Source organism: Acanthochromis polyacanthus, chromosome 18 (genome assembly GCF_021347895.1).
Source record: "Acanthochromis polyacanthus isolate Apoly-LR-REF ecotype Palm Island chromosome 18, KAUST_Apoly_ChrSc, whole genome shotgun sequence".
NCBI lineage: Eukaryota > Metazoa > Chordata > Actinopteri > Pomacentridae > Acanthochromis > Acanthochromis polyacanthus.
Window position 1 is genome coordinate 32,543,956 of NC_067130.1, and position 17,650 is coordinate 32,561,605.

The following is a 17,650-nucleotide window of genomic DNA, read 5'->3' on the forward strand; positions in this document are numbered from 1 at the left end:
TCCAAATATGTTAAAACTTCCAGGTATTTTTGCACACTGCAGATGTCGCCTTCTTTGACAAATATTTGGGGAAATGAGTACGTTCTGCAGGTTTTGGACCTCAGACGGCAGCAACAACCCATTGTTAGTTCAGGTCTGAGGTTCTTCTCTGTTGCGTCAATAAAAATTTCACCATCCCTTCTTTTAAAGGTGAAGCATCCACAACAGAATCCGTCCATGGTGTCCTCAGCTGACTGACAGAGCAGAAACAATCAAACAGGTTATTGTCTGCAGAAGAAACGCTGGAAAACGCTGATTCTGAATGCCAATTATACTCTAATAGGGAAAAAGGGCAATTTCAGGGGCGAAAACAAACAAAGACACCCGACATCTGAGAAATAAACCTGGCATTTGTGATCAAAAGAGTGAGACGGTGGATGCAGGAGGATGAAATGAGTTTCCTCAGCAGGGTTCCAGAGGTGCAGAAGGAGGAGGACGTTTGGATACCAGGAGCTTTGTTTCAAACACCTGAACTGTCTGTTCAGTGATTTAAAACAGAAGGTCTTTGTAAGAATATTTACAGTCGTCAACAAAAGTTTCCATCCACTCATAAAGACCATGTTTATTATCAGTACTGAGGTTCCAGTGACTCCTATAACTCTGGAATCACTGAAACATTGATCTTAGACACAAAAAAATCATGAATTTTGCTTCTTTCACAGATTTATTGGCAGCAAAACAGCCCCAGGGCATGATACTACCACCTCCATGCTTGACGGTACATTTGGTGTTCTTTGGGTTGAAGGCTTCATTTAGGTCACAAACATACAAACAGAAATGCTAATATTCTGTTAAATTTGTCCATTTCCACCTCAGTTTGGTTCTTTAGGCTTCAGTCTTCTGGTTTATCTTTGACTCTTCTGGACACTATCCCTACTGTCAGGCATGGAGGTGGTGGTATCATTAGACTGTCAGTTTAACTTACTCAAGTCTGAGACAGAAAGACGACAGCCAGAATTGGTGCCGTTCAACTAAATTTGATTATTACAGCTGTCTACACCACAAAAACTTATCATTCAAATTGCTGTATGTAGGATTTTTGTCATATTTCCAGAACGCCTTCAATAAGAAAAAAAATGCAGGATTGTTTCTCACAATAAAGATTCATGTGTTTGAATGATTCCATGAAAGAAAGTTCAGCGTTATAGGAGTCACTGGAAACTTAAATGGTTGTAAACTTTTGTTCACGGCTCTATCGCCTTTCTTTGAGAGAGAAAAAGCAAAAATAACCACAAAAAGAGAAGACGTGATGGATTCAACTGTGCAATTTACAGAAATATCACCTCCTAGATTGGCATAAGTGTTGATGTTGTTTACTAGAAGCTACGACCACACATTCGCTTTCATGCTCTGAAACTCTTATTAGAGAGAATAAATTGAGCGATAACCACACCGGCAAGTCTGTCCTTTCAATAGATTCATATTCCCCAGGCTTTGAATGCTGTCGTTTTATCCACAGGTCGCCTTCTGTTCTGCAGGTTTGCAATCAGCTCCGATGTTTAACCTCCTGCAGCGACACCAGAACCCCGGAGGTAAAACACCATCCGACTGCAGCTTCTTCACCTGCAGAGGCAAAGCTGGACACTGTAAACTCTGACATTCAATCTGGGAGGACTCGCCGTCGTTTCCACACTATTAATTCCACTTTCAAGGTGCTTGTGTTAAAAATAAAGACCTCTTCTATGTAGTTAAACTGCACAACGGGTTCGAGTTCGGTCTGTCGGTTGTAGGCAGTAAAGGACTCAACATTTTTCCAGATAAATAAATAACAAATGACTCCTTTTTGTGGCTCCTACCAATCTTGGATATGTTATTAGTTAAATTTCAGAGATTCTGTCAACCACGCTGCTATAAATCATCCTCAGAGGGGTGTAATTTAAGAGGTCACTGCTGTACTTGGAAGGTGCTTTGGTTTGCACATCAGTGGAGCCCAAAAGTGGTGAGAAATTCTCCAGAAATCAAACTGACACAGTTATTTATCCTCTAAAAATACTAAAATCACAGCCTGTCATGTTCAGAAACATCCCCAGCAGCCCTGAATGTTTTCTGCGTCTGTTCTACCTCGGTCAAGCAGAAACTGTGAAATGGTCTAAATTATGCAGAACTTTAAGTTTTAATACAATTTAAATGGGTCAGTTCTATAAAAATCCACCAACCATACAGTTGACATGAATTTAGAAAGTAGCCATAGACACTGAAACTGTTTTTTATATCAGGCTTTAAATACGTTTAATTCTGCTGTAAAGTTGGACATTTTAACATGGAGGTCTTTGGGGACTGACTCAATTTTGGAGGCAGCCTCTAGTGGACATTTGAGGAAGTGCAGTTTTTATCATCAGAAAAATGTTAGCATAGTAGCTTCATTTCTGGTCCACTTCCACTGAGACATTGTCCGTCCCTTTATATTGTCTGGACAACACTTTGGCCCACTACAGAATGGTTCCTTTTGGCTTTCTCTTCAGTTTGAAGTGGATTCTTGATGTTAGATTTCTCTAAACAAAGCTCTCAACACCAAATTTGGTGTGCTGACTCCTTATGTTATGTATATTTTAAGTAGACAGATATTTACTTCATCTAATATTTCTGCTCAAATAGAAAAAAAAGGACTCTTTTCATAGTTATCATTCAAGTATAAAAAATAGGAAAAAATGTCTACTTAAAACATACATAATAACATAAGGAGTCAGCACCAAATTTGGTGTTGATAACTATTTTCCTTCTGAAGATATTTGTTCCACAAGATTTTTTGTATCTCTCCAAATCTGTTGCTACCATGGAAACTATAAAATGTGGCAGACTTTAGCTAAATGTAAAATGCTTCTACTAAATCTATCTTTCTATGTGCCAAGTTTTGTGTTGATTGGTTGCATTGTTTAGAAATTAGAACAAAATACGTTGTTTAATAAATTAGGGTAGACTACCACCTTAAGTGGATTCTTCATGTTAGATTTCTCTCTTATTAATTAGCATTTCTAAGTTCTGATTTTACTCCACAGTCACTATCAGGACAAACTGGAAGTGTAGCTGTTGCATAACTTGGGTCACAAACAATGTAAATGTATAGAAACACATGAGATAAACAAAGCTTTTTGGCATTTTTGACTATTTGGACCCAGTATGTTGTTAAAAACAAATAATTTGAGAAAAACCAGGGAGTTAAACTGAGTTCTCTGAATGTATGAAGGTGTTCTGTACATACAAGGACCCTAACAAGATGAGTACATTGGGGTGGTGGTGGTTTAAAGTGACTCAGAATGGCTATATGGTTGCAATTTGTCGCTATATTCATTCATAAATGCAGTGAAGCAGTATGTGCAGTAAAGCTGAGTTCACACACAAATTTTCTAACATTATTAATCTTCAAATTAAGCATTGCAGATGTCAGGAAAGGAGTTTTTAATGTTGATGTGAAAGATTTTTATAGTCGAGAGAGAACATGAACAAAATAAGAAGGAGAAGGAAGATGCAGACTGTAAATTAAGATGAAATCAGTCTCTAAGATGAAATTAGAAACGGAGGAAAATGAGGCTAGACAGGACTCTGTTATTAGAAACACATATCAACTCATCATCTAATAAGTAAAGTGTTTATTCACAGCGTCGTCATAACTCGGCTCTGAGGATTCACGCCCAGAGAGGTTTTATTTATGTTCCGACTCAAAGACATCAGCGTCTTCATCCAGCGGTTTGAATAATGACTCCGGTAATTCAGCAGAGACTGTCGCTGACCTCCGTCTCGGTGTCACTGATTGGTTGGATGAGGAGGGAGATGGAGAGCGAGGCGAGGCGGCACTGATGTCAGGGATGATGAGTTTTGTTCCACAAGACTGAGCTGAAAAAAGTGAAGTGCAGTCCAACTCCCACAGCTCATCTGGCTGTATTACGGCTGCTGAGGGGATATCAATCAGCTTCCAGCCCGCGGGGAGACGGCCCGAATGGAGATCGTTTAGTTTTTAGGATGAGGACTTGGTTCTGGTTCAGGTTAATACTGGTTCAGAACGACTCCCGACTCCCAAACACACCCGAGACCTTCATCAGGCAAATGGTCTGGTGCTAAGCCAGAAGCCATTTTAAACAGGAAGTAGCTCCGACTGTAACTCCACGAACCCAAAGAAGGTATAAAACTCCAAAGGAACAAAGATTATGTGAATATAGAACATGAGATTGTCTATTTTTACCTTCTAACAGACTTTCTTAAACTAGTTATTGGCAATTTTATTCTCTTTAACCCTTATTTAATATGTATTTATGTGTTTACACGACCGTTCAAAAGTTTAGGGTCACTTAGAAATGTCCTTATTGTTGAAAGAAAAGCATTTTTTTCCCAATGAAGATAACATGGAATGAATGATAAATCCAGTGCAGACATCATTAATGTGGTAAATGACTATTGTAGCTGGAAACAGCTGATTTTTAATGGAATATCTCCATAGGGGTACAGAGGAACATTTCCAGCAACCATCACTCCTGTGTTCTAATGCTACATTGTGTTAGCTAATGGTGTTGAAAGGCTCATTGAAGATTAGAAAACCCTTGTGCAGTTCTGTTAGCACATGGATAAAAGTGGGAGTATGGTAGTGTATTTTTTTAACAATTTATTTTCAGCCTTGTATTTATGGTTTTACCCCTGATTTCTTTTTAGTTCCTTTGTTCCTTTCCCTTACATCAATGTCTTATTTTCTCTGATGTTGTTGTCTTGATTTATTCTGAAAATCTACCATGTTTAACTGTATTTCTACACCTCTCTGGTCTTTCCTTCTGTTGGAACTGCCCGTTCTTTTGCCGTTTGAAGTTCTTCCTGAGTTTCCTTCTTTTCTTTATGGCCTTGTCTGTAAAGCACTGTGTGAAGTCTCTTTTTGAAAGATGTAAATGAAGTTGTTATTATTATTACTGTAAGAATATTAAAAAGACAAGCATAGATATTTGTGAGTAGTCTGCTGCATTTATAAAATGATCTAAACGTGACCACTCTGACCTGCTCTTACAACACCTCAAAGACAACAGACTCGGTTACTAATGTGGCGCCATGTCAGCGTCTTTTGTAGCCCCGCCCATTGTTCCAGCGACCAATCACCTGCTGGCTGGTGGAGGAGAGCCAATCACATGCCAGCAACAGAACACTGACTTTCCAAAGGGAATAAAAACAGAATGTTTGTGGAAACAGCAATCATTCTCCTTGCAATCATAGGTTGGCTTGATACTGATTTATTTACTACTAACAGATTAAACTGGTCCTGAGTCATATCTGATATATGATTTGTTGCCTGAAAAGGTCAATAAAACAGTAAAATACATGACAAACGTAACTGAAATGTTAAGTTTAGTTGTATAAGAACATAATTTTGTGGAGACTGTGTTGACTAAAACTCTGTAACTGATCTTTTTTGCAACTATTTGTTGTCTAAATGCATTTTTTGTCTTGATTTTGTAAAGTTTTTCTATTTCTTTGTAGTGGAAAAGGTCATTTCCATGTGTTCACTTTCTATTGTTTCAAGTATATGTTTAATTATTCCTAATTCTTATATTCTGTGTGTATTAGTTTATTAATAATAATGTATATAACGTGTATTTCCATTAACTGTCGTTTTTATGTGTTTCTTACTTTCAGATTTTGAACTTTTACTGACTTCTTTTAAAACCTGAAAACCTTCTATTCATGGTGTATTTTCACAGGATTTGTCAGTCTGTGCTACTTTTCCTTTAAAATAAAAGTCCTTTGCTTTGACATTTTCTCTTCTTATGCAATGAAACTCACACAGCTGCACGTCCAGGCCGGTTTGTTTCATGACATTTTAAAGTCACTTTGCATTATTTTCTGGTTACATAACATTTAGTTTTTTACTTTCTTTTTTATGCTGTTCTTTCCCATCACACCTCACACCGTTATGTTCTGTTTGAGAATGCTAATGCGCTGCTAAACTCGCCCCCGAGCAAAGAGAGGTTTAATTGGACGAAGGCGGCAGGCTAAGCTAACGCTAACCTCCACCCTCTGCCCCGTCTGAGCGTGTCCAGGGTCAGGAAGCCTGTTTGGGTGTAAAGTCCCGCCGGTGGCCCCGCTGACCCTGGAGGTTCTGCTGCCTCAGAGATACCAGGACTGAAATTAACAGCCGCCTCCTCAGCTGCTCCTCTTTTAGCTTTAATCACTCCCATCCTTCCTCCTCTTGTTTCTCATCCTCCTCCATCCCTCCTTCCTCCTTTTATTTCATCGCTTTCAGTCGTTGACCTCCTGGTCTTCATCCTGCTGGAGATGATTCATCTTCAGCCTCAAACAGGAAAAACTCTCTTCTTCTTCTTCTTCTGAAACTGGGCTGTTTGCTTCTTTGGTCCTAACAGAAAATGCCAATGTGCTGGGAAAACAAAAATAAAATAAAATAAATTACGAAAATATGGCAGCAAGCGTAGAAGAAAAAATAGATGAAAATTTTGGAATTCTGTAGCGTTAGAAAACTGTAAAAAAAAATGATGAAAATAACAACAAATACCCTTAAAATAATTAGATTTTAGATGCTTTAATGCAGTAAACAGTGTTAATGTATGGCCGCAGATTATTTGTGAAAATACTAATAGTTTTATTCACTGTTATGTGTGAATTCATATAATTTAACTGTGATTTTATAAAGATATTATCTCTAATTTAATAAAAACAAGGAAGCTAAAATAAAGAAGAAAAGGTTTTAACTATTTTTTGTGAATATACATAATTTTTCTTTTAAAGCAAATATCTGTTAAAAAAGAAAGAAATGAAAAAGAAAAAGAAAATTTTGCTGATAAAAAATAGCTGTAAAAAATGTGTAATTTTACAACTGTAAAAATGCATTTACCATTTTGTATCATGAATTTTTCATAGTTTTTCTTTCAAAGCAAGTATCAAGAAAAAACTATGAGTTTCTGTGAATTTATTAGATATTATCTCTAATTTCACAAAACAGGGAAAAACTAAATTCAACAATAAATTATTTAAAAAATTTATTTGCAAATATGCATCGTTTTTCTTTCAAAATAAATATCTGTTAAAAAATAATAAAAAGAAAGGAATAAAAGGAAACCAACATGTTTTGCTGAAAAAATAAAACGAACAGGAAAAACTGTGAAATTTTAAAAAATGAATTCATTATTTTTAACGCAAATATACATACATTTTCTTTCAAAATAAATATCTGATAAAAAATTAAGAAAAATGAAAAAATTAAATATGTTTTGCTGATTTTTACAATTGCATTTTGATATGGGTATTATTTACAGTTTTTGAATGTTTTTTACACTTAATGTGTATATTAGTACCTTTATCTGTGATTTTACTTGACAGTATCTTTTATTTTTAATGGAAACACCTGTTTGCTAATTAAAATACAGATATTCTGTCCTTGTTAGAGATATTTTTTGCTTTAAAATAACCACAAATACCCGTAAAACAACAATATTTGCTGATTTAAATACAGTAAAACCAGGAATTCACAGTCAAATGTAAAAGTGATTTACAAAAATAATAATTTTTTATGTGGACATTTACAATCTACATGTAAATATTTTGTTATGTGATGATTTTACTTACTTTACAAAACAGGGAAAATCTGTAAAATAACAGTAAATTATTCAGAATAAATACTCTTAAAAACTCTTTTTCATTCAATGAAATCGTCTTTTGACTTAAGGTTGCTGAGGGTTGAACTTAAAACGCATCAAATTTAGAATTTTAACATCTGGTTTACTAACTTATTGTTTTAAATGTGTTGTTTATGCTCTAAAACAGAATAAAATAATGTTTTAGAACAACAAAAGGCCGTTGAGCAGCTCTTGAAACCAATAAAAGAACTAAAAATCTGTTAAAACAGAGAGACGTGACACAACAGAAATAAAACCTGGGTAAGAACACAACATCCTCTGACTTACAGCGATAATCATTAATAATAAACCCACAGAAACGCCGATCTTCAGCCTCTGACGGCTTTAACAGACGATTAAAGCTTCCAGAGAAGCGACAGGAAGCCTGCAGGCGTCAGACGGAGCCGCAGGAAGTTTTCCAAAAACACCTCGACCCTCAAAATAACGAGAGAAAAGATCAAAAACACGAAGACTGGCAACAACAAACGGCATAAATAAAGAAGAGAGACGGAAGGAAGGAAGCAGCCAAGTGAAGTTCTGCTCTGAACTAATTCAACATAGAACAGAAACAGCAGATTACGTGGAAACGTGAGGAAATGTAGAGGAACTTCTGGTGTAATTAGAACGTCTTCCATTCTGATGATGTGTAGAAGTCAGCTCAGTGTTTTATTTGACATGTCAGATTCCCATGCATCCATTTTTGATCAGAGGCAGCAGAGGGATGAAGTTCAGGTTGGAGCTCCGTCTTAAATCTGCAACACTGGTTTAAAGTCGATTTCACAACTCAAATCACACATCCAGGGTTCAAAACCTTCCCCAGTCAGCTTTGCAGACTCTATTTTGAAGTCCTGTATCGTAGTATTTCATTTGTTGTAGTTTTGTTCAACCTCCCTTTGTTTGTTTCCCTCCTCTTTGGATTTGACCTCATTAGTTTCACCTGCATCGTGTTTACTTAATCAGTTTTCTCTCTAAATATACACAATATGCACTGTATGTGTAAAATCCTACGTCTTCCTCCATTCTTTTGTGACTTAATCCAGTTTGCTTCATTGCTGTTTTGCCACCCGATAAAGGTCTGGTCCATCACTCCTTCTTATGGTGTAAATCTACAAGAGTGGTTTAAAGTTGATTCCACAACTTAAATCTAGACATCCAGGATCCAACACGTCCCACCCTCAGCTTTATGTCATAGTGTTTGATTTGTTGTAGTTTTGTTCAACCTCCCTTTGTCTGTTTTCCCTCCTCTTTTGATTTGATCTCATTAGTTTCACCTGCAATCAGCTTTCTAAGTATATATAGTCCTGCATCTTCCATTTGTCACCTTGTCCTGTTTGAGTCACTGCTGTTTTGTCTGCTGAAAAGGTTCTGGTCCAGGAGTTCTTCTTTTTGCATAAATCTACAACCTTGTTGCCAGTCTATCGCACAAATAAATTAAATCCACGCATTTAGAGACCAACAGCTTCCAGAGTCAGCTTTATGGATTCTACTGCTCAGTTTTGTAATAGCAAACTGGTAGTTTGTCTCATAGTCTATAACCATTGATCCATTCTTGTTACGATCCAACCTCTAGGGAGTGGCTGGATGCAACCAAAGTAACCAGAATGTTACTGGTTCAGATGAAGGGATTTATGGCTTAGTGGGAAATGGAACATAAAAGTGACAATAATGAACACAAAACTGGTGAGTGCTGCTAAATTAAAGAACAGAATATAACAAAACGAAGGCTAACAGAGTTTCTAAATTATCTAAACCCAAAACAAGACAACTAAACTCCCTAGCCAAACTTAAATACAGAAACAACACCCACCACAAGTAACAAAAACTAATACAAAAACAAAACTGGTGCCTCATACTCACTGGTGGTTACACAGTTCACAGACTCTAAACACTGAATGGCTTCTTCACTAAGCCGGAAGTGTCTGTAGAACTCACCAAGAGTGTCTACAGACTGAAATGTCTGCAGTACCTACCAACCCACCACATGTACCTGCAGACCGAAGACATATCACATAAACAACAGAACATTCACAGAGGCACCAGGACAGACAGATTGGTCACAGATACCAGCCACCACAACTAATGACATGGTGGCAGATACACACGTGGACAAAATTGTTGGTACCCCTCAGTTAAAGAAGGAAAAACCCACAATTCTCACTGAAATCACTTGAAACTCACAAAAGTAACAATAAATAAAAATTTATTGAAAATTAAATAATCAAAAACAGCCATTACTTTTGAATTGTTGATTAACATAATTATTTAAAAAAACAAACTAATGAAATAGGGCTGGACAAAAATGATGGTACCCATAACTTAATATTTTGTTGCACAACCTTTTGAGGCAATCACTGCAATTAAACGATTTCTGTATTTGTCAATGAGCGTTCTGCAGGTGTCAACAGGTATTTTGGCCCACTCCTCATGAGCAAACAGCTCCAGTTGTCTCAGGTTTGATGGGTGTCTTCTCCAAATGGCATGTTTCAGCTCCTTCCACATATGTTCAATGGGATTCAGATCTGGGCTCATAGAAGGCCACTTTAGAATAGTCCAATGCTTTTCTCTCAGCCATTCTTGGGTGTTTTTGGCTGTGTGTTTTGGATGGTTGTCCTGTTGGAAGACCCATGACCTGCGACTGAGACCAAGCTTTCTGACACTAGGCAGCACATTTCTCTCCAGAATGCCTTGATAGTCTTCAGATTTCATCGTACCTTGCACACTTTCAAGACACCCTGTGCCAGATGCAGCAAAGCAGCCCCAAAACATTACTGAGCCTCCTCCATGTTTCACCGTAGGGACAGTGTTCTTTTCTTCGTATGCTTGGTTTTTGAGTCTATGAACATAGAGTTGATGTGCCTTACCAAAAAGCTCCAGTTTGGTCTCATCTGTCCAAAGGACATTCTCCCAGAAGCTTTGTGGCTTGTCAACATGCATTTTTGCAAATTCCAGTCTGGCTTTTTTATGAGTTTTTTTCAGCAGTGGTGTCCTCCTTGGTCGTCTCCCATGAAGTCCACTTTGGCTCAAACAACGACGAATGGTGCGATCTGACACTGATGTACCTTGGCCTTGGAGTTCACCTTTAATTTCTTTGGAGGTTGCTCTGGGCTCTTTGGATACAATTCCAACGATCCGTCTCTTCAATTTGTCATCAATTTTCCTCTTGCGGCCACGTCCAGGGAGGTTGGCTACTGTCCCGTGGGTCTTGAACTTCTGAATAATATGAGCCACTGTTGTCACAGGAACTTCAAGCTGTTTAGAGATGGTCTTATAGCCTTTACCTTTAAGATGTTTGTCTATAATTTTTTTTCGGATGTCCTGGGACAATTCTCTCCTTCGCTTTCTGTTGTCCATGTTCAGTGTGGTACACACCTTTTCACCAAACAGTAGGGTGACTACTTGTCTCCCTTTAAATAGGCAGACTGACTGATTATGAGTTTGGAAACACCTGTGATGTCAATTAAATGACACACCTGAGTTAATCATGTCACTCTGGTCAAATAGTTTTCAATCTTTTATAGAGGTACCATCATTTTTGTCCAGGCCTGTTTCATTAGTTTGTTTTTTAAAATAATTATGTTAATCAACAATTCAAAAGTAATGGCTGTTTTTGATTATTTAATTTTCAATAAATTTTTATTTATTGTTACTTTTGTGAGTTTCAAGTGATTTCAGGGAGAATTGTGGGTTTTTCCTTCTTTAACTGAGGGGTACCAACAATTTTGTCCACGTGTGTATATACTCTGCAGGTGTGGTGCTGGCTGCATCTGGTTGGATAGTGGTGGAGAGGAGCTGGAGGGTGGCCCAATCAGGATGGTCAGGAGGCGAGGAGAACAGGACTGCAGTGCAGGTCGTCCACTCCTTAGCCATTAGTTGGAATGGCTGGCAGCTTGTGTTCCAGAGAGACTCTGAAAAGACTCTGACTACGTTTATATGCCATCAGTATTCGGGTTAAGGTCATTATACCGGTTTCTGAAACATTTGGAATAACCCATTTACATGCCTAAACAGACAGAGTTACTCCTGTTGTGTGGCGCTGTGCTGCCGCGTGTGGGTTTCTCCATGTCTGTTTACCTCTCTTTGTTTATTTCCGGTGGGTCACGCGCCAGACGCGGCATACAAGTAGCTGCCGTACTCAAAAGACCAAGATTCCTTTCGCATGAAACATGCGCAGAACGCAAATTAATGTCTCTTTCTATGGGGATATTCCGATGCACGTTTATATGACGAGATAATCGGGTTAGAAAAGGAGTAACCCAGGGGTCTTATTCGGGTTTTAAAAAACCCGAATATGAGCATATTCGGGTTTTTGCGGGTGTTTATATGGCCGTACGCAACCAGGTTATTGTTAATATTCCGGTTATGAAAGGGTTTTTGAGACTGCATGTAAACGTAGTGTTTGAAAACAGCCACAGCTGAACCCACACATGCAGCAGAAAGCCACCAAGAAACCAGACGGCACACCAATACTGGTGGCTGTAACAATTCTCCATCCATCCATTGATCCAACCATCCATCCAACCATCCATCCATCCATCCATCATTGATCCATTCTGCATACATCCATTGATCCAACCATTCATCCATCCATCATCCATCATCCATCCGTCCATCCATCCATCCAACCATCCATCCATCCATCATTGATCCATTCTAAATACATCCCTTGATCCAACCATTCATCCATCCATCCATCTATTCATCCATCCGTCCATCCATCCATCCATTGATCCATCCATTGGTCCATCCATCCATCCATCCATCCATCCATCATCCATCCATCCATCCATCCATCATTGATCCATTCTAAATACATCCATTGATCCAACCATTCATCCATCCATTCATCCATCCATCCATTGATCCATCCATTGGTCCATCCATCCATCCATCCATTCATCCATCCAACCATTCATCCATCCATCCATCCATCATCCATCCATCCATCCATCCATCATTGATCCATTCTAAATACATCCATTGATCCAACCATTCATCCATCCATTCATCCATCCATCCAACCATCCATCCATCCATCCATCATTGATCCATTCTTCATACATCCATTGATCCAACCATCCATCCATCCATCATCCATCATCCATCCATCATTGATCCATTCTTCATACATCCATTGATCCAACCATCCATCCATCCATCATCCATCATCCATCCATCCATCCATCCATCAATTCATCCTCTTCCTGTATAATAACTATAAAGACATATTTGGTCGGTATCCATCGTATGTATTTCATACATTCTGACAGTTTTATTCCAGTGCTGGCGTTCCTCCCAGCCAGACAGAATAAAGGTTAATGAGGTGAGTCTATTCCAAAGGCGTTTCTTTACTCTGCCGAGTCTTGTCTCGAGCAGTGGGTAAATTTTCCATCTGCAGCAGAACTGATGTTGCACAATTAAGCAGAGCAGATCCATTAGTTAAAAGCTGTTCAACAAGCAGCAGACTGTTGCAAAATAACCACAGAAACCTCGGTGCTCGTACGTGCACATGATGAATTACTGCACCAGCTGGAAAACACCGGAGTCGTGAAGAATCAGAGGTCGGTTAGAACTTCTGTCTGCATTAATAACAGCCTCAGGACTGTAACTACAAAGCACCACAACTATGGACGTCTTTTAATAAATCTGAAGCCTGCAGCTCCAAAAACAGTCAGTTCTTCCACAAGGAGTCAGTTTGTTTTAACAGTCCAGGCCAGGAGCTGCAGCGTTCGTCTGGGATCCTAATCAGATAAAGAATCTGAGACAAAACAAGAAGCTGTAAGAAAACAGACTTTTTGTTGACTTCAATGCTGTCAATGTTGAAGTGAGCACGACTCAGATTTTCTGCCAGATGGAAGGATTCAGTGTCAGGAAGAGCTTTAACTCCAATGAAAATTCAAATTTTTCTTTCAAATGACTTCAAATAGTCATAATTTGTCAGGCCTGAATACATATTGGTCACCATCAACTGCATGGACTTCCCATTATGTGGCTTCACAAAACCGAACAACTGCAGTGACAAGCTTCTGCACATCTTATTTAACCGTCTCAACCAACCAGATTTGCACTTGTGGAATTGTGTTGAATTTCCAAAGAAAAAACTCTCGACCTACTCAGACACGTTCCTCTGGTTTCAGCCTCCTTCTGCTCTTGACGTAAAATCAATCTGAACACGTCATGTTTGAGGATGTTTCTGTTGCTGAAAAGCATCTGGAGGAAGCAGAAGGCTGCTGCAGGATGAACAGGTGTTAGCTGAAGTCTTTGTGGTATCTGTGACCCGTATAAAAGAGGCGTCGATGCACAGCTGGAAAATACAAAGCATGTTAGCAGGAGAACTGAAGCAGACTCAATCAGAACACATCACTCTTTATTATCTTGTCATCTACGGTGTCAAACAACTCTTCCATACTTCACAGCATTAATGTAGGACGTCTGAATTTTCTTATACGTTCCACTTCATCATTCTCATTCTGCTACTTTGTGATTTTAACCATAAAATGCAAAGCTAACATTAAGAAAGCAATGTTTAGATAATACTTTATTTTCAACCAAAAGGACCATTTTCCAGGTACAAGTGGTCAGATTTGTTTTGAAAGAACCCAGCTGAGGTGGTTCGAATGTCTGATTTGGAAGCTTCCTGTGTGACTCTTGTGGATGTTTTCAGTCATATTCAACAAAGAGGAAAACCTCGACAAATCCCAGAACTTGCAGAAGAGGTTATATATATCTCATCTGGCCTGGGAACACCTTGGGATCCTACAGGAAGAACTGGAAATATTACTTGATGCATCTCAATCTCCGTAATAATTCAGTCTGTGTACTTTGCAGGTTTAGCCTAGCCATGCTACACCCATGTTTCTGACGGCACAAGGGTCTAGGGAAGCTCGACAGGGAGGGAGGCGGGCTAAAAGGTTGTCTATCAAATCCCTCTGCAGCAATTGGGTAGGTATACAACCAATCAATGCAACGAATAGGCTGACGTAGTTTCGAAAGCACCGGCGGATTGTTGCTAAGTCCCATTAGCTTCCCAACCAGCGGAGCCGTGGAGCCAACTGGTATATTAAGGATTTGCCATATCCCGTCGGCATAAGTCCAAATACGTCTTTCTTCTCAATGAAACACTTAAGTGCCGTCCTTTGTTTATCTTTCAAGTTGAATTTTAGCTTCAAATCTTTAAGGGCTGTGGCCAAAGCCGAGTCGAAAGATAACTGTTTATTGTGTGCCGGTTGTTTCTGTCAGAATCGTCGCGCCTCTGTCGTCACTTCGTTACGCCCGCCTTCTGACTCTACACTTCATGGTGATTGGTCCGGCCAGTTTTAGGAGAATCCAGCCTCGAGGCTTATGGAGGGTAACTAGACCCACCCTGGCAGAGAATTAAATTCGTTGCCATGGGTTGTCTAGTGTGGCTAGGCTATTGCAGGTTTTCAGTCATGTTCAACCTGGAGGAGATCTCATACTAAACTCAGAACTCACAGGAGGGATTATATATCTCATCTGGCCTTGGGATCCTTCAGGAGGAACTACAGATATCACTGGATGCAACTGGATGCAATTTCTTTTGCAGGTTTTCAGTCATGTTCAACAAAGACGGGATCTTGGACGAAGCCTTGCACTCGTAGGAGAGATTATATATCTCATTTGGCCTTGGGACTCTACGAGAGGAACTGGAAATGTTGTTGGATGCAACTCAATCTGTTTAATTTCCGTTGCAGGTTTTCAGTCATGTTCAACTGAGATGATATCCCAGACAAAACCTAGAACTTGCAGGAGGTATTATATATCTCATCTGGCCTGGGAACACCTTGGGATGCTACTGGAGGAACTGGAAATATCCCTGGATGGAAGTCAGTCTGTGTAATTTCCTTGTCATGCTCAACTAGGAGGAGATCTCAGACAAAGCCCAAAACTCGCAGGAGGGATTATGTATCTCATCTGGCCTGGGAATGCTTTGGCATCCTACAGGAGGAACTGGAAATATTGCATGAGCATCTCAGGCTGTATAATTTCATTTTCAAGTTTTCAGTCATGTTCAAGTAAGTGGAGATCCTGAACAAAACTGAGAACTTGCTGGAGGGATTATATATCTCATCTGGCCTAGGGACGCCTGAGGACCCTTCAGGAGGAACTGGAAATATTGCTGGATGCATTCAGTCTCCACAAAATTACAATCCTCTACAACCTAACTGCATACTCAGTTGTGTTTTGTTTGAATCATAAATACGTCTTTATTCACATATCAGTGTTGCTCCATTTCAGCCAACCAATGATACAGTAGATGGGCCAGGACTTGTCACTATGGTAACCCGGAAAATTATCTGCGTTGGGCAATGTTACAGGTTATGAATTAATGACAAAATAAATAACAGAAACTGTCACACTCTTAAAGCTGCTGTCCGGAGTTTGAATCGCAGCGTCTCCCAAAACGCTGTTGGTCCCTCCCTCTGATTTCACCCCTTTATTTGTGCACGAGCGCAGTACATGAGAGAAGTGCCCGGAGTGCTGCAGCATCTCGCCTGTTTTGCTGTTTTCCCCTCTTCTGCATTTAGTACATTTAGTAAATAATAAAGGAATTACGTTAGAATGCTGTATTGAGTCTAACTTGTCCTAATACCAAAATAACATGAATCTGCTAGGACGAAGGAGTTTGAATATGTGATTACACTCGTGACGTTGTTTATCAAACTTAGTGCATTTACGCGTGTATATGTGTTACATTGTTTATTTATTTCTATCTAGAGTTCAGAATTGCATGACTCCTCTGACGAAGAGTATGTCCCAGACGCCCCAACATCTTCCTCCAGAGGTCGGGCATCTAAACGAAGCCGTCAGCCGGGCTATGGAGGCCGTGGTCGGGGAGCGATGCGAGCACCCCGAGCCAAAAAACGTCCTGCAGTCTCTTGGCCTGACAAGCCGTGGGATTGGTAACTTTTCTGGAAGTTGCTGATCCCTGATGCTCTCTCCTCCACAAGCAAAACAAATGTGCGCGCGGTTGCGTAGTGCGTAGCTCGCCCACCTCTGCATGGGCTTGCTTGCTGTGCGCGTAACCGTTGATTGAGAGCATGACAAAGCTGAAGCTCGAACTTGATTGGTCGGCAGCGACCGGCGCTTTTTGGAATAACATGGGGGTCTATGAGAGGAAGGCGGAGCTCAGGAATAAATTTTCATATCGCGTTATACTAACTTTATATTATAGTATTGAACTAGACTAACACATTTAAGCTTTGTTAAAAAATGATACATAAATTGAAAACAAACGGAAACTCCGGACAGCAGCTTTAACTTGAATAGTTTCAGACATATTGTTATTCAAACAGACAGCAGAAAGTGGATTTTTCAGAAACATGAAGGTAAAATTTGACAGACACCATCTTAGATATCCACACTTCATGATAAAAATGTTCCAAGCCAATCAGAGATGGTTGAGCAGAAAGATCCTGATGATTTGAGACGGAATAATCCAATAAACCTCGGCAGTTGTCTTGTTCAATTATCCATCAAATCAGATAAAAACTGGTGGAAAAATGGGTGAATTTGCTCCAAAATACAGTTTAAAAACCGGAGATTTGACTTCTACGTGAAATCTCTGTGTTTGTGTTGGTGCACCAACTTCTGCTGTTTGAAATGTTTTCTCATCTCACCTTGTTGGACCTCTAAAACCCCTGAAGAGATGCATTCACGGTGGAGCGAGAGCTACTTGTGTGCACTGTAATTGATTCCCTTAAACTATATAGATGTAAAATCAACCAGCAGAGAAGCAGCAGATGGAGGAAGCTTTAAACAGGCCCACAGGTGTCGTACAGAATCCTAAATAATGCGGCTCTGATTGGAGGACGGGCCGTGGGGATCGGTTTGGACTCGAGGCTGCCTCCACTAATGTTCTGCTTGATCACATATTCACCTGAAACCCTGTGATCGGTCCGGACTCGCGGCTGTTTGCAGGTAGTTTGTGAGTGGAGCTGCTCTCAGGTGTCGTGAAGCGAAGCAGCTTCAAACAGAACGATCGATCAGTTTAA